The 18231-nt window shown below is 44.6% G+C and overlaps 1 long non-coding RNA gene across 1 annotated transcript in view; it reads left to right on the forward strand.

The window, feature by feature from the left end:
• Positions 1-8412: 8412 nt before the first annotated feature.
• The window catches only part of LOC139272613 (uncharacterized), an 89115-nt gene continuing 79296 nt past the window's right edge, over positions 8413-18231 (forward strand). Inside the window, exon 1 of the long non-coding RNA XR_011594908.1 lies at positions 8413-8457. This is a non-coding gene — a long non-coding RNA (uncharacterized lncRNA). The remainder of the gene's footprint in view (positions 8458-18231) is intronic.

Below are 18231 nucleotides of genomic sequence, written 5' to 3' on the forward strand. Positions count from 1 at the left end.
GGAGGTGGGACCAGTACAAACTGGACGGTCTGTACCTGGGCAGGACCGGAACCAATGTCCTAGGGGGAGTGTTTGCTAGTGCTGTTGGGGAGGAGTTAAACTAACATGGCAGGGAGATGGGAACCTATGCAGCGAGACAGAGGGAAATAAAATGGAAGCAGAAGCAAAAGATAGAAAGGAGAACAGTAAAAGTGGAGGGCAGAGGGGTGGAGCTGCGGAATACCATGGGGCAGACATGGCTCCAAGGTGACCAAGGCAAAAAACAAAAAGGGCCACATTAGAGCAAAATTCTAAAGGGGCAAAATGTGTTAAAAAGACATGCCTGAAGGTTCTGTGTCTCAATGCGAGGAGTATTCGGAATAAGGTGGATGAATTAACTGCGCAGACAGCAGTTAACGGATATGATGTAATTGGCATCATGGCTCCAGGGTGACCAAGGCTGGAAATCAACATTTAGGAAGGATAGGCAGAGAGGAAAAGGAGGCGGGGAGGCGTTGCTGGTTAAAGAGCAAAGTAATGCAATAATAAGGAAGGACATTAGCCTGGATGATGTGGAATCGGTATGGGTGGAGCTGCGGAATACCATGGGGCAGAAAACACTAGTGCGAGTTGTGTACAGACCACCAAACAGTAGTAGTGAGGTTGGGGACAGCATCAAACAAGAAATAAAGGATGTGTGCAATAAAGGTACAGCAGTTGTCATGGGCGACTTTAATCTACATATTGATTGGGCTAACCAAATTCGTAGCATTGCGGTGGAGGAGGATTTCCTGGAGTGTATTAGGGATGGTTTTCTCGACCAATATGTCGAGGAACCAACTAGAGAGCTGGCCATCCCAGACTGGGTAATGTGTAATGAGAAGGGACTAATTAGCAATCTTGTTGTGAGAGGCCCCTTCGGGAAGAGTGACCATAAAATGGTAGAATTCTTTATTAAGATGGAGAGTGACACAGTTAATTCGGAAACTAGGGTCCTGAACTTAAGGAAAGGTAACTTTGACGGTATGAGGCGTGAATTGGCTACACTAGACTGGCAAAGGACACTTAAAGGTTGACGGGGGATAAGCAATGGCAAACATTTAAAGATCACATGGATGAACTTCAGCAATTGTACATCCCTGTCTCGAGTAAAAATAAAACGGGGAAGGTGGCTCAATCATGGCTAACAAGGGAAATTAACGATAGTGTTAAAACCAATGAAGAGGCATAAAAATTGGTTAAAAATAGCAACAAACCTGAGGACTGGGAGAAATTTAGGATTCAACAGAGGAGGACTAAGGGTTTAATTAAGCAGGGGAAAGTAGAGTAGGAGAAGAAGCTTGCAGGGAACATAAAAACTGACTGCAAAAGCTTCTATTAATATGTGAAGAGAAAAAGATTAGTGAAGACAAACGTAGGTCCCTTGCAGTCTGATTCAGGTGAATTTATAATGGGGAACAAAGAAATGGCAGACCAATTGAACAAATACTTTGGTTCTGTCTTCACGAGGGAAGACACAAACAACCTTCCGAATGTACTAGGGGACAGTGGGTCGAGTGAGAAGGAGGAACTGAAGAATATCCTTATTAGGCAGGAAATTGATGGGATTGAAGGCTGATGAATCCCCGGGGCCTGATAGTCTGCATCCCAGAGTACTTAAGGAAGTGGTCCTAGAAATAGTGGATACATTGGTGATCATTTTCCAACAGTCTATCGACTCTGAATCAGTTCCTATGGACTGGAGGGTAGCTAATGTAACGCCACTTTTTAAAAATGGAGAGAGAGAGAAAACAGTTAATTACAGACCGGTTAGCCTGACATCAGTAGTGGGGAAAATGTTGGAATCAATCATTAAGGATGAAATAGCAGCGCATTTGGAAAGCAGTGACAGGATCGGTCCAAGTCAACATGGTGGTAAAAACAGAGAGACAGAATATTATCTGAATGGTGGCAGATTAGGAAAAGGGGAGGTGCAACGAGACCTGGGTGTCATGGTTCATCAATCATTGAAAGTTGGCATGCAGGTACAGCAGGCGGTGAAGAAGGCAAATGGTATGTTGGCCTTCATAGCTAGGGGATTTGAATATAGGAGCAGGGAGGTGTTACTGCAGTTGTACAGGGCCTTAGTGAGGCCTCACCTGGATTACTGTGTTCAGTTTTGGTCTCCTAATCTGAGGAAGGACGTTCTTGCTATTGAGAGAGTGCAGCGAAGGTTCACCAGACTGATTCCAGGGATGGCTGGACTGTCATATGAGGAGAGACTGGGCCTTTATTCACTGGAGTTTAGAAGGATGAGAGGGAATCTCATAGAAATGTGTAAGATTCTGACGGGACATAGATAGATAGAAAATAGTTGAAGGAGTAGGCCATTCGGCCCTTCGAGCCTGCACCGCCATTCAATGAGTTCATGGCTGAACATGCAACTTCAGTACCCCATTCCTGCTTTCTCGCCATACCCCTTGATCCCCCTCGTAGTAAGGGACTGGACAGGTTAGATGCAGGAAGAATGTTCCCGATGTAGGGGAAGTCCAGAACCAGGGGACATAGTCTTAGGATAAGGGGTAGGCCATTTAGGACTGAGATGAGGAGAAACTTCTTCACGCAGAGAGTTGTCAACCTGTGGAATTCCCTGCTGCAGAGACTTGTTGATGCCAGTTCATTGGATATATTCAAGAGGGAGTTAGATATGGCCCTTACAGCTAAGGGGATCAAAGGATATGGAGAGAAAGCAGGAAAGGGGTACTGAGGGAGTGATCAGCCATGATCTTATTGAATGGCGGTGCAGGCTCGCAGGGCCGAATGGCCTACTCCTGCACCTATTTTCTATGTTTCTATGTTTCTATCGATAAGAACACGTGGCCCTAAGGGGTCAGGCCTGTTTCACACAGCTTTCCCTTAGCATATGAATAATGAAGAGTGCATTACACTGTATAATGTTTCCCAGGAAATTTGGCGCCCATTCGCCACTGGAGGATCAGGAAACACAATGGTCTGACTTCTGACATTTGGCGACAAAATTGCTGTTGTTGGAAATTCCCAGCCAATATTTTGTCGGTCATGTGCACTGTAATTTCAACCAATACTATTTGTTCTGTCTTCCCTTCCATCTTTGGATTAGGAATAGGACCATAATAGATGGAATTTGTGTCAAATGATTTCACTGACCTCTTTCAAGATCTGTGAAGCCATGTCAAAACAAAGACACTAATTAGATAGATTGGCTACCAACTTGCAGCATTCATACACAGACAATGCTTGAGGAGCAAGCCTCAAATTCCCTTTGGTTCAAACTGAAAAGCTTGACTATCTAAACAATAAACATATTACATTTCTGCAACGATTGGGAAAGATTGAGTAGGCTCTTTTCTTTGGAAAAGAGAAGACTGAGGAAATCTGATAGAGGTCGTTAAAACTATAAAAGGGTTCATTAGTTTGGATGCGGAGAAATTGTACCAATGTATTTAAATTTGTAAGAGAAGGTTTAAAAAATTATATATCCCTTACCTTGCAGAGCAAAGATGAAGCCATAAGGAAAGCATTACAATTGGTGTAACTGGTACGGACATTTACTTATTCAAAGTATCCCAATGTTTTCACTGTATTTTATTGTGGAGGATTCTGATTTTTGACTATTTTTCAATTTAGGTCCTCATTTTAAAATGTGCATGGATTTACAAATTTAGGAACATGTGTATTATATTATGGTGTTATCTCAAATGGAGCTGAAAATTCCATGTGAGTTTGAAGACCATGGGTTTGATTTCATTAAAACTCTGGCAATGTTGTCAAGTATTATTTTCAATACATTCCATAGCTGTGTACAGTACTGCAAAAATTATACACAAACGATGTTTGTCAGCATGTTGGTCACTTTGTAAGGAGTAAAAGGGACGCAGGGCAGCAAGGAACCCACTGCGATTAAAGGGAGCCATTTGTTCCTTTTGAATTTGCCAGCAGTTATTCTAAATAGTTTTGGCTTTGGCTGTGCTACCAATCTTAAAATTAGAACAAGGTCATCCAGGAGTAAAATGAGGAAGCACTTTTTCCCACAAAAGGTCGTGGAAATCTGGAAATGTCTCCTCAATGGGCTGTGGATGCTGGGTCAAGTAAAATGTTCAAAATTGAGAGCGCTAGATTTTTGACAGGTATTAACGGATATGGATCAAAGGCGGGCTTATGGGCTTGACATCCAGATCAACCATGGTCTGGATTGAACAGGCTGGCACCAGCATCATTTCACCTGGGATGACAGCTGTAATAGAGAGCCAACCATTGAATAACGTCATTGAAGAAGGGCAGAGCAGTTCTCCCAGTGATCTAGCCAATATTTAACTCTGAACCAACACCACCAGATTACACCAAAAACAGAGAAACTGATCGTTCATCTCATTGCTATTTGAGACTTTCCTGTGCACAAATTGGCCGCCACAGTTGCCTACAGAACAACAGTGAGTACACTTCAAATGTAATTAATTGGGACGTCCTAAAGACGTGAAAGACACTATAAATTTGAGCTCTTTCTTCCTTTATGGCAACATTCAGAGCACCACAGAGACAAAATATCTTCACAAATACATGAGATTACAAAGCTATGTTTTCTAGTTATAAGTTCAAGTATGCATTTGGAACATCGGATTAGGAGTCGGCCGTTCAGCCCCTTGAGCCTGTTCAATAACATGCCTTCTGGTTGCAGGGCTCAGGCAGCAGGTAAATCAGGTGGGTGGCTGCACACAGCATTAGTATAGGAGGGCCTACCCTCAGCGATGTAATTGAAATGAGTTGATGCCGGAAATTCTGCTTTTTGAACTATATAATAATGTCTGTATCTGGTAGATTTGTGCAAGAATTTTAGTACTCCCTACTTTATGAGGCTGCAGGCGCACACCTGATCTAAATATCAGGAGCCAAATTTACCCATTCACAAGGATAAATCTTGATTGAAAGCATGAGTAAAACCTATGGAGTGGGAAATGTTGATAACAGTTACCAATAGTGGCACACAATTTTTATATCACTTGTAAACCCAATCATAATTGACTGGCAAGAAGCTTAAGCTTCATGACTGACAAAGCTGCTATCCCACAGCTAGCTTGTTTTGCTCCTTTGATACAATGATACATAAAAAGTACATTTTGAAAATAAATAAGATTCATAACTCTTTTACTATCTGAGTAGACTCAAATCTGCCCTGTGCAAATTGCTAAGGAATCAGGATAAACTTTAAAGAAAAGCAATATAGCCACTGAGCTCCTAGTTAGATCTGGACTGGAGTCCAGCCATTGTAACCACTGCCAAATGTTAGCATTACAGCATCATAGAATTAAACCAGCCTCGAGGGAGAGGACATTTCTCGCCATGCGCCTGTCATATTAATAGAGCTAAAGTAATCTGCTTGTGGTAATAATTTAAATATTAAGTTGCCTTATTAATTGTACGCACTTGGTCAAAATGTGAATTCTGTGTCCAGGGGCATGTCAAGACTGAGGACCTAGGATGGAGGATAGGTTTATACTCATTGTTGTGTATGTATGCCTGTTTACTGTGTGATGTCTGTAACACTGTTATGCCACATTGAATGTACCCTTATACTGCACGCACCTTACCGGTACACCAGAGGGTGCTGCTGCTGGAGACCTAGGGGTTGCCTGCATACGGCAGGTAACCCAGTATAAAAGGGAACTCACAGCTTGTTGTCAGCACTCAGGAGCTGCAAATAAAGAACTACAGGTCTACACAGTTTAAGTATCATACCCTGCCTCGTGGAGTCATTACTAAAGGTGCCTACATACACCACACTCATGTTCATTCATGCCCATTGAGTGCATGTCTGCAAATACAAAAAAAAAGGAGAAACTGTAGTTCAGTTTGTACCATGTGTTTTCCTCCTGCTCTTATTGTGGGTCGGAGATCTCATTTATGGTGCATATATTTGCTGTTTGTTTTCACCGTAACTCCACAGATGGCAGGCATGGTCAAGATGGGTTGACAATAACAGGGGAACTTTGTTTTCAAACCAATCAGAAAAAAATCCTGCATGTTTCAGGATGGCTGCATTATACCAGCATAGAGGAGATATCAATGTATCGCCACAGTGCTTTGGAAGTGAATATTTATTCTGCAAATACCACTGAATCTGAGGGTACGGGCATTTGCTTATACTTGGGGAAATCTTTTAATCAATTCACGTCGCATTAGGTCGAGGTTGCATGAAGAGATCGAGAACTAATCTTATTCATTATTGCTCTAATGACGTGCAATGTAAACATGTCATTCTCAGTAATATCGTTTAAATAAATTGGCATATGTTAATCCTGTACTGGTTGCTGCACAGAAATCCCTTTGAAAGCTTCAGGATGTTGAGAACAAAACAGCAGAGCAAAGGGAAAAAAGTAAGTTCCAAGGGGGGCAGTGTGATAAATTGTTATGTCAGACATGAACTTAAACCATATGTGCCCTAATCTTTCATCTGTCCACAGAGAATGTGTCTATGGGTTAAAATTACACGGTACTGATCACAAGGTTCCTGAGCACAGCATTTACTGCTGTCTGAGTTGCTCGAGAAAATAAAACAGAAAATGCGAAAACGAAGCTCACAAAATTGCAACTTACTTGGATGATCAACAATGGAATAGTTTCAATGTTTAATGGAAAAAACATAAATAAAATGGACAAAGCATATTAATTCCATTGGCATACTCAAGGTATGTTTTCATAATATTCAGCCCACATCTGAATGCAGTTCCAAGCCAGTTTTTTAATGTTGTGTATGACCCAGTCAAAACATAGTGCAGACAATGCTATGACTGGCAGACAACAACACATAATTGTGGGTATTTTTTTACTGGTATAACCCAAACCTCCTGCATTGTTAGCAAATTAATACAGTGTAATGATTTACAGGAACTTTTCCTGTATTAATAATGACTTTGCCGTTAACTTGGACTAAATGTTCTTTGTGGCATGAGAACAATAAGGCTGTGAGTCATGTGGTTACTGTATTTTAGTTACACAAGGGCGGTACAGTATGTCCTATTTCTTAACACCCACCAAATAGTTTATGCAACATATACTAAAAAGAGATGATAGAGTCAGATTTTATATTTGCTTCCAGTATTGCGCTTAAACCAGACCCAATTAAATAGCTGCAGTAATGTGAAGCGAATTCATCCCAAATAATGGTCAGCCTTCTTCTGTAAGCTAAGCATTTTTGCTTTCATTTCCTAATGTTTATCCTGTATTTTCACTGTATGCAGATAGTGTGAAAACACATCTAGAACTACTAAATAGTAAATAAATGTAACAGCTTCCTCCTTTTGAGGTGATACCTAATTAATTCACAAGTGCCATTCCAATAATGGGCCCCAGGCATTGCAAATGGCTGATGCCTGCTTCCATATCCACGAGGGATACAGATATCCTGCTTGTTTTGTTTTATGCATTCCGCATATCCAGGTTTATAAATCATTGGCCCTGAAATTGCGGCCTCTCCAGGTGTGTACGATGTGCGCACGCACCCGAAGAGGCCCCGCAAGTTCCGGGTTTTGCCGTGCGATGCGCATGCGCCGAAACCTGCCACTTCCAATGCATCCCCGAGAGAAGGGCCTTCGCAGGCAGAGATTTGGCATTCTTGCCCAACTCTTGCCCAGCGAATGTCCTTAGAACTCTTAGGGTAAAAGTTAAAAAAATAGATAATAAAATGTTATCAGTAATTTTTATATTAAAAACCCTGTCTATTAAGGTAAGTTTATTTTTACCCATGTATTAAAACATATTGGAGTGGAAATTCCGATGTCTCGTGCCCGTACAAAGTTTCTACGGAACCCAGAAGACATCAGAAAAGCCGGTTTTCAGCGCGCAATGCGCATGCGCTGAAAACCGGCTTTTCTGATCTGTCAAGTAGCCAGATTGGGAGCGAGGATGACAGATCCGGAGCGAGGACATTTGTACGGGCAAGATTGGGCTATTTATACCCATATCTTGCCCAACAAATGTCCTCAAAAATCTTGCGCCTGAAAAAGCAGGCGCATAGCCTACTTTTACAAGCGCAAGTGTTTTAAAACACACAAAAAGGATTATAAAATAAAATTATAAACACATAGTTTATTGTTAAAAACCCTCCCCACTATGGTAAGTTTATTTTTAACCATAATTAAAAAACTTTTTTAAAAATCGGGAAAATATTTTATTTTTATAAGGCATGATAATTTTAATTTCAATTAATTTTACATATGTGTGGTTTGTTTTTTATTTTTTATTATTTTGTGTGGTTGGTTTTGTTCCCATTAATAGCACTGAGAACTCATAGATATGCCCATCTCAGTGCTATTAATGGGAACCTGTGAACTACCTACCTGATTGGCTGAGCAGCCACACATGACTGCACCTTCTGCGCCGGAACCCTCTGGGCGGGAGCGCGTTTTGCAGCACGCGAGGAGAAGGCCTCCCCATCGGAAATCAGGGTGCCTCCTAGACCACCAGGTAAATTTGTAAAAAATCTCCAGCGAGGAGGCAATTGCGAGGAAGACCCCCAGAGGAATTTCAGCCCCATTAAAAAAAGTGCAAAAAAATAAAATTCATGTCTAAAACATTTAATTAAATTCAATTTCAATTAATTTTAAATATGTGAAATGTTTTTCTTATTTATTTAAAATGTTTAGGTGTTTTTGGAGGTATCCCCATTCATAGAAATGGTGATCTTCAACTCACCATTACTGTGAATGGAGATAAGCGACTTCCATAGGTCGGGCCCACGTGTACCCAGGCTGCACATGCGTTCCTGGAATACTTTGGCCTCTGTGCTGGGCTGAACATGGCGGCCTCGTAGCGCAAGTGTTTGTTCCTCCGGGACCACCAGGTATATTCGTAAATATTTTTGTGGTGGGAGGAATCTGCCTGCGGGAAGCCTCCGACCTCAATTTCAGGACCATTATAACCTCTTACTAAGGCAACAGGTCTTCATTATCTCTCTCTCACTCTCACACACACTCAACTCCGCTACTGTTCCTATTCTGGCTCACTAGGCCAATCTCCGTGATAAGCATGGGGCTCAACATCATTTTAATTTCACATTCCAGTTAAAGCCCATGACTTGCACTGTGTCCTGTTGACTTAAGCTGCATGCTCAGATGGCAGCAGCTCGCCATTGGTACGTGGAACTAATGGCGCTGTTATAATGCTCTTCTTCTTAGTCAGTTCCTCAGAGTCGAGGATGACTTAAAGGGTGGAAGATACCTGTGCATGAATCTTTTTATCGTGGGGTGGCCGTTGCACACCAGCTACCACACGGGCTTGACGGAGCAAGGTCTTGGTCCAGTGGCAAGGGGATCCAAGACGATTAGAGACCAGGCTCTGCTGCATGGGCCTAACACACACACACACACACACACACACACACACATATTCCTACTGTCCCACCTCCCTCCTTCCCACAGGTCCTCTCTCCCTGGGTTTCAGAGAACACAGTGTAGGCCTCCCGACCTTGCTGCTGACCCCTACTGCACCTTCCCAATGCCATCGATATATGCAGCTGCAGGCTTGAGACCTGTACCTGCTTACAACAATGTGGCATCTGCAGACCTGACTTGTGCTGGCAGCCCCACATTCTCCTCTGGCCAGGAAAAATGGAGCTCTGTACCCGTCTGCATACACGCATGAGCTCCGCTCACCAAGATCCAAACGGCGATTTGCATTTGTAATGTATGTGGAAAGCATTAAAGCCTCCAAAGTGAAATTTAAAAGCTCATCAACTGGTGTGAAACTTGAAGCACTATGAAACTGTCTGCTGAAAACCGAATAAATGATACCTAACCCCACTGTTCTTCATTGGGTCTCTCCATACCAGGTTCAAGCAGCGATATCAGTGGATCACATCCACTATTATTACATAGAATTACATAAGATTACATTGGCCGGAATCGTCCCAGCCCTGCGCGTTTGGAGGCGGGTCCACTGACAAAATCAAAAAGATTGACAGCGGTTATCACGTCAGGTACGTAGGTTGGGTATTGTGTCACCCCAGGAGGGGGAGGAGGAGGAGGAGGAACAGGAGCCTGCCGACACCCCGAATGTCCAGCAAGACGACGATGACCATCAGCAGCCACGGAGGAGGCAGTGTGCCAATGTTGGCGGCGCCAGGGCTATTTGGCGGCGGCTCATAATGGAGCGCTTGGCTTAGCTGCAGGGAGCTATCAGATTGCTGACCTGCTGCGGCACCGTCTGTTCCCCGTCCGACTGTGGGGAAGACAGAGAGGATAGCAGTAGACACAGCTTGCATGGCATCACTCTGAGACTGAATGAACGCAGGGAGCACCTGAAATGTTGCAGTCTGAGATTGCATGCCAGCAAACAGTGTCTGCAGGACATCACAAAGACCTTTTGTGGCTTTGGCCTGTGATGTCATAGCTGCTGCCATGTCAATGATCACACATGCTATCACCTCTGGGAGCCCACTGTCGCTCGTTGAGGCTGGTTTGCCGGTCTAGACAGGCAAGGATGGTCTCAGTGGACAGCTGAGAGGCACGGCCCATGGGGGAGGCGACCTCCGCCACACTCACACTAAGTGCAGCCACGCTCTGCGGCACAGTCCCTAGTGCATCTGCAATGACTCCCTGTTCAGAGCCTCCCAATCGAGGTCCACATCTGCTTGACTCAAAGCAGAATTCATGGGCCGACTAACTCTCCGGATAGCTGGCCCCTGAGCTTCCGCTCACACTGCGTGTTGCTGTAGGCCACTGAATCCAGGAGTGCAGCATCTGGGAAGCCCCGGAAGTTGCTGGTGCCCTCCCCCGACCTGCTATCCCCACTCGCGGGCACTGGGGTCGGGTCCCGGTCGGTGGCCACACATGTCCCGACATCCTTCTCATCCTCCCCCTTGTGTGAGGACGCTGGCTGACGGGCAGGCTGCGGCACATTTGGTTCATCATCTGTAAGCACAAAACAGCACAAGTGTGGGTAGCAGTCGGGGTGGGGTCAGGATGGCAAGAAGGAGGGGGCATCGCTATTTTGCAGATACATGTTGTGAGTCATGTGGGATGAAGGGTGAGGGTTGTCGCAGAAAGCAAACATTTCATTCACAAACCGTCAGTGTCCTGCGGGGGCTCTGCCTGTCCAACCGCCACCGCTCTAACTGCTGGGTCCATGAGGGCACACACTCGCTCCTCAACGTCGCTGAGGTCCTGCAGATCTGGCTCCCCTCCTCCCATCCGCTGCTGTTCTCACCTATTGTGGGCGAGCTTGGCCTGCACTGGGCAAAACAAGATGTTGTATGTGGGTCTGTAGCTACTGGTGTGCAACATCTGTCTGCAGTAAGTGAGCCGCTACTGATGTCGCAACGTCTCAACGTGTGCATCTCAGAATGCAAGGCAGCTCACAGTGGGTGTGTAAGAGGTGGGCTCTGGGCACAAGGAGGTATGAGTAAGTATGATGCTGAAGGCTGTGACCACTTATGGAGAGTTAAAGGGTCTTGTTTGTGTCCTCAGGCTGAGTCGGGAGCTAAAAGGTGAGAGATGCTTGGATGGGCGGGGCATGTCTGGGGAGGCTGTAGAGAGCTTTGAGGGTGTGTACAGCAATGAGGAGCATGGCCTGCAACACATAGAGAAGGTGTGGGTTTGTCAAGCAGTGAGGCTCACATGAAGGCATTGCAAGGATAATGTAATTGGTACTCACCCTGATGACCCAGGTCATTGAATTTCTTCTGACATTGAGTGACTCCTGTGCACCGTGTCGCGGGCAGAGATGTGCTGTACCACCTCCATAGCCTCCTGGAGACTCTAGGGGATGGCCTTCGTCCCCTTCCAGGCAGCCGGGCATCTTGGCATCGTTCCACGTCCTCCAGGAGTGCCTCAAGGGCCGTTGCCGAGAAGTGGTCTGCATGTTGTCAAGCTGCGTCTGCATCCATCCTCCTGCTCTCAGGTATGTGCAAGTCTTGAAGTGTGCATGCTTATACTTGAGTTGACGCGCCTTTAAGAATCGGCTGTTCCCGGGGTCTTACTCAGAGTTCCGTGCATGCGCAATGAGTGTGCCAAATTTATCGACCAAACTTTCGTTATCACCCTCCTCCAGCTCTGGTGTACATTGGCTGAATTAGTGCCCCTGTCAGCTCTGATGAATCTGACGAATTTCTGGGCAGGAGGCGCACACTTTTTCAAGATGCTAAAATTACCACTCCACCTGGGTTACCGCCCCAAATGAGGCACGACTGAATTTTTCCCCCTTTGTGTTCTCCTCCCTCCTATCTTTGTATTATCAACAGATTTGGCTACAATACACTCAGTCCCTTCATCCAAATCATCAATAAAGATTATAAATAGTTGAGGCCCCAGCACTGATCCCTGTGGCACCCGACAAGTTACAGTTTTCCAACCTGAAAATTACCCATTTATCCTGATTCTTGGTTTTCTGTTAGTTAGCCAATCCTCTATCAATGCTAATATATTACCCCCAACACCATGAGCTTTTATCTTGTGTCGTAACCTTTTATGTGGCACCTTATCGAATGCCTTTTGGAAATCCAAATACACTACATCTACTGGTTCCCCTTTATCCACTCTGCTTGTTACATCCTCAAAGAGCTCTAACAAATTTGTCAAACACGATTTCCCTTTCATAAAACCATGTTGACTCTGCTTGATTGTGTTATGATTTCCTTAATGTCCTGCTACTACTTCCTTAATAATGGATTTGAGCATTTTTCCAATGAAAGATGTTAGATTTACTGGCCTATAATTTCCTGTTTTCTGTCTCCCACCTTTCTTGAATAGGGGCATCACATTTGAGGTTTTCCAATCCATTGGGACCTTTCCAGAATCCAGGGAATTTTGGAAGATTACAACCAATCCATCCACTATCTCTGCAGCCACTGCTTTTAACACCCCAGGATGCCAGCTATCAGGTCCAGGAGACTTGTCAGCCTTGAGTCCCAACAGCAACACCAACCTTATCTGCAATCCTGATGCTGCACAGGATACAGGGCATCAGCACCCGACTACATTGTTGCCTGGGATACCAGGGATGCCCTCACCCTGGCCGCATTTACTTCACTTCATCCCATGCAGGGAGACAGAGGGAAGTAGTATGGGGGCAGAAGCAAAAGATAGAAAGAAGAAAAGTAAAAGTGGAGGGCAGAGAAACCCAAGGCAAAACTCAAAAAGGACCACATTGCAGCAAAATTCTAAAAGGGCAAAGTGTGCTAAAAAGACAAGCCTGAAGGCTCTGTGCCTCAATGCGAGGAATATTCGTGATAAGGTGGACGAATTAACTGCACAGGCAGTAATTAACGAATATGATATAATTGGCATCACGGAGACATGGCTCCAGGGTGACCAAGGCTGGGAACTCAACATCCAGGGGTATTCAGTATTCAGGAAGGATAGAAAGAAAGGAAAAGGAGGTGGGGTAGCGTTGCAGGTTAAAGAGGAAATTAATGCAATAGTAAGGAAGGACATTAGTTTGGATGATGTGCAATCTATATGGGTGGAGCTGCAGAATACCAAAGGGCAGAAAACACTACTGGGAGTTGTGTACGGACCACCAAACAGTAGTAGTGAGGTTGGGGGCAGCATCAAACAAGAAATTAGGGATGCGTGCAATAAAGGTACAGCAGATATCATGGGCGACTTTAATCTACATATAGATTGGGCTAACCAAACTGGTAGCAATACGATGGAGGAGGATTTCCTGGAGTGTATTAGGGATGGTTTTCTGGACCAAAATGTCGAGGAACTAACTAAAGGGCTGGCCATCCTAGACTGGGTGATGTGTAATGAGAAAGGACTAATTAGCAATCTTGTTGTGCAAGGCCCCGTGGGGAAGCGTGACCATAATATGGTAGAATTCTTCATTAAGATGGAGAGTGTCGCAGTTAATTCACAGACTAGGGTCCTGAACTTAAGCAAAAGTAACTTCGATGGTATGAGACGTGAATTGGCTAGAATAGACTGACAAATGATACTTAGAGGATTGACGGTGGATAGGCAATGGCAAACATTTAAAGATCACATGGATGAACTTCAGCAATTGTACATCCCAGTCTGGAGTAAAAATAAAATGGGGAAGGTGGCTCACCCGTGGCTAACAAGGGAAATTGAGGATAGTGTTAAATCCAAGGAAGAGGCATAAAAATTGGCCAGAAAAAGCAGCAAACCTGAGGACTGGGAGAAATTTAGAATTTAGCAGAGGAGGACAAAGGGTTTAATTAAGAGGGGGAAAATAGAGTATGAGAGGAAGCTTGCAAGGAACATAAAAACTGACTGCAAAAGCTTCTATAGATATGTGAAGAGAAAAGGATTAGTGAAGACAAATGTAGGTCCCTTGCAGTCAGATTCAGGTGAATTTATAATAGGGAACAAAGAAATGTCAGACCAGTTGAACAAATACTTTGGTTCTGTCTTCACGAAGGAACCTTCCGGAAGTACTAGGGGACCGAGGGTCTAGTGAGAAGGAGGAACTGAAGGATATCCTTATTAGGCGGGAGATTGTGTTAGGGAAATTGATGGGATTGAAGGCCGATCAATCCCCGGGGCCTGATAGTCTGCATCCCAGAGTACTTAAGGAAGTGGCCCTGGAAATAGTGGATGCATTGGTGATCATTTTCCAACAATCTATCGATTCTGGATCAGTTCCTATGGACTGGAGGGTAGCTAATGTAACTTTTTAAAAAAGGAGGGAGAGAGAAAATGGGTAATTATAGACCGGTTAGCCTGACATCAGTAGTGGGAAAAATGTTGGAATCAATTATTAAAGATGAAATAACAGTGCATATGGAAAGCAGTAACTGTATCGGTCCAAGTCAACATGGATTTATGAAAGGGGAATCATGCTTGACAAATCTTCTGGAATTTTTTGATGATGTAACTAGTAGAATGGATCAGGGAGAACCAGTGGATGTGGTGTATTTGGACTTTCAAAAGGCTTTTGACAAGGTTCCACACAAGAGATTGGTGTCAAAATCAAAGCACATGTTATTGGGGGTAATGTACTGACGTAGATAGAGAATTCGTTGGCAGACAGGAAACAGAGAGTCAGATAAATGGGTCCTTTTCACAATGGCAGGCAGTGACTAGTGGGGTGCCACAGGGCTCAGGGCTGGGACCCCAGCTCTTTACAATATACATTAATGATTTAGACGAAGTAATTGAGTGTAATATCGCAAAGTTTGCAGATGACACTAAACTGGGTGGCAGTGTGAGCTGTGAGGAGGACGCTAAGAGGCTGCAGGGTGACTTGGACAGGTTAGGTGAGTGGGCAAATGCATGGCAGATGCAGTATAATGTGGATCAATGTGAGGTTATCCACTTTGGGGCCAAAAACACGAAGGCAGAATATTATCTGAATGGCGGCAGATTAGGAAAAGGGGAGTTGCAACGAGACCTGGGTGTCATGGTACATCAGTCATTGAAAGTTGGCATGCAGGTACAGCAGGCAGTGAAGAAGGCAAATGGTATATTAGAAACATAGAAACATAGAAAATAAGTGCAGGAGTAGGCCATTCAGCCCTTTTAGCCTGCACCGCCATTCAATGAGTTCATGGCTGAACATGCAACTTCAGTACCCCATTCCTGCTTTCTCGCCATACCCCTTGATCCCCCGAGTAGTAAGGACTTCATCTAACTCCCTTTTGAATATATTTAGTGAATTGGCCTCAACTACTTTCTGTGGTAGAGAATTCCTCAGGTTCACCACTCTCTGGGTGAAGAAGTTTCTCCTCATCTCGGTCCTAAATGGCTTACCCCTTATCCTTAGACTGTGACCCCTGGTTCTGGACTTCCCCAACATTGGGAACATTCTTCCTGCATCGAACCTGTCTAAACCCGTCAGAATTTTAAACGTTTCTATGAGGTCCCCTCTCATTCTTCTGAACTCCAGTGAATACAAGCCCAGTTGATCCAGTCTTTCTTGATAGGTCAGTCCCACCATCCCGGGAATCAGTCTGGTGAATCTTCGCTGCACTCCCTCAATAGCAAGAATGTCCTTCCTCAAGTTAGGAGACCAAAACTGTACACAATACTCCAGGTGTGGCCTCACCAAGGCCCTGTACAACTGTAGCAACACCTGCCTGCCCCTGTACTCAAATCCCCTTGCTATGAAGGCCAACATGCCATTTGCTTTCTTAACCGCCTGCTGTACCTGCATGCCAACCTTCAATGACTGATGTACCATGACACCCAGGACTCGTTGCACCTCCCCTTTTCCTAATCTGTCACCATTCCGATAATAGTCTGTCTCTCTGTTTTTACCACCAAAGTGGCTAACCTCACATTTATCCACATTATACTTCATCTGCCATGCATTTGCCCACTCACCTAACCTATCCAAGTCACTCTGCAGCCTCATAGCATCCTCCTCGCAGCTCACACTGCCACCCAACTTAGTGTCATCCGCAAATTTGGAGATACTACATTTAATCCCCTCATCTAAATCATTAATGTACAATGTAAACAGCTGGGGCCCCAGCACAGAACCTTGCGGTACCCCACTAGTCACTGCCTGCCATTCTGAAAAGTACCCATTTACTCCTACTCTTTGCTTCCTGTCTGACAATCAGTTCTCAATCCACGTCAGCACACTACCCCCAATCCCATGTGCTTTAACTTTGCACATTAATCTCTTGTGTGGGACCTTGTCGAAAGCCTTCTGAAAGTCCAAATATACCACATCAACTGGTTCTCCCTTGTCCACTTTACTGGAAACATCTTCAAAAAATTCCAGAAGATTTGTCAAGCATGATTTCCCTTTCACAAATCCATGCTGACTTGGACCTATCATGTCACCTCTTTCCAAATGCGCTGCTGTGACATCCTTAATAATTGATTCCATCATTTTACCCACTACTGAGGTCAGGCTGACCGGTCTATAATTCCCTGTTTTCTCTCTCCCTCCTTTTTTAAAAAGTGGGGTTACATTGGATACCCTCCACTCGATAGGAACTGATCCAGAATCAATGGAATTTTGGAAAATGACTGTCAATGCATCCGCTATTTCCAAGGCCACCTCCTTAAGTACTCTGGGATGCAGTCCATCAGGCCCTGGGGATTTATCGGCCTTCAATCCCATCAATTTCCCCAACACAATTTCCCGACTAATAAAGATTTCCCTCAGTTCCTCCTCCTTACTAGACCCTCTGACCCCTTTTATATCCGGAAGGTTGGCCTTCATAGCTAGGGGATTTGAGTATAGGAGCAGGGAGGTCTTACTGCAGTTGTACAGGGCCTTGGTGAGGCCTCACCTGGAATATTGCGTTCAGTTTTGGTCTCCTAATCTGAGGAAGGACGTTCTTGCTCTTGAGGGAGTGCAGCGAAGGTTCACCAGACTGATTTCCGGGATGGCTGGACTGACATATGAGGAGAGACTGGATCAACTGGGCCTTTATTCACTGGGGTTTAGAAAGATGAGAGGGGATTTCATAGAAACATATACAATTCTGACAGGACTGGACAGGTTAGATGCAGGGAGAATGTTCCCGATGTTGGGGAAGTCCAGAACCAGGGGACACAGTCTAAGGATAAGTGGTAAGGCATTTAGGACTGAGATGAGGAGAAACTTCTTCACTCAGAGAGTTGTTAACCTGTGGAATTCCATACCTCAGAGAGTTGTTGATGCCAGTTCGTTGGATATATTCAAGAGGGAGTTAGATATGGCCCTTGCGGCTAAAGGGATCAAGGGGTATGGAGAGAAAGCAGGAAAGGGGTACTGAGGTGAATGATCAGCCATGATCTTATTAAATGGTGGTGCAGGCTCGAAGGGCTGAATGGCCTACTCCTGCACCTATTTTCTATGTTTCTATGCTGTACACCCTGGCTGCCACATGATATGCCAGGTTAGCACCACCCCACATCAACACCATAAAGCATCCCTGCAATGCCCAAGCCATTCCTTTAACACTCATCATCTTTGTGTGGGATGCCCTTATGTCTGACCATTCAATACAACTCAATAAGCTATTTCCAAAGGTGCGCACAAATCTGTGACACATTAGCAGAAACTCTACATGAACATTGACAAAAACAGTTGGTATGCTTGCACTAGAATGAGGATGAGTGTGAGGGGTGGCTAGTGAGATGGGGATGTGATGATGTAGATAGAGAGAGAGGGATGGGTGGAGGTGCAAAGTAAGTTTGTCTGAGTAAGGATGCGGAGGAGTAGGGTAGGGAAGGCAGAGTGATGGGGATGTGATGAGTGGCACAGCAGGATGAGGTTGAGTGTGACTTTGTAATAACATTTCATGATCTACTGAGATCATTGAAAGGTTTGCACCAC

Source organism: Pristiophorus japonicus, chromosome 9 (genome assembly GCF_044704955.1).
Source record: "Pristiophorus japonicus isolate sPriJap1 chromosome 9, sPriJap1.hap1, whole genome shotgun sequence".
Classification (NCBI taxonomy): Eukaryota; Metazoa; Chordata; class Chondrichthyes; family Pristiophoridae; genus Pristiophorus; species Pristiophorus japonicus.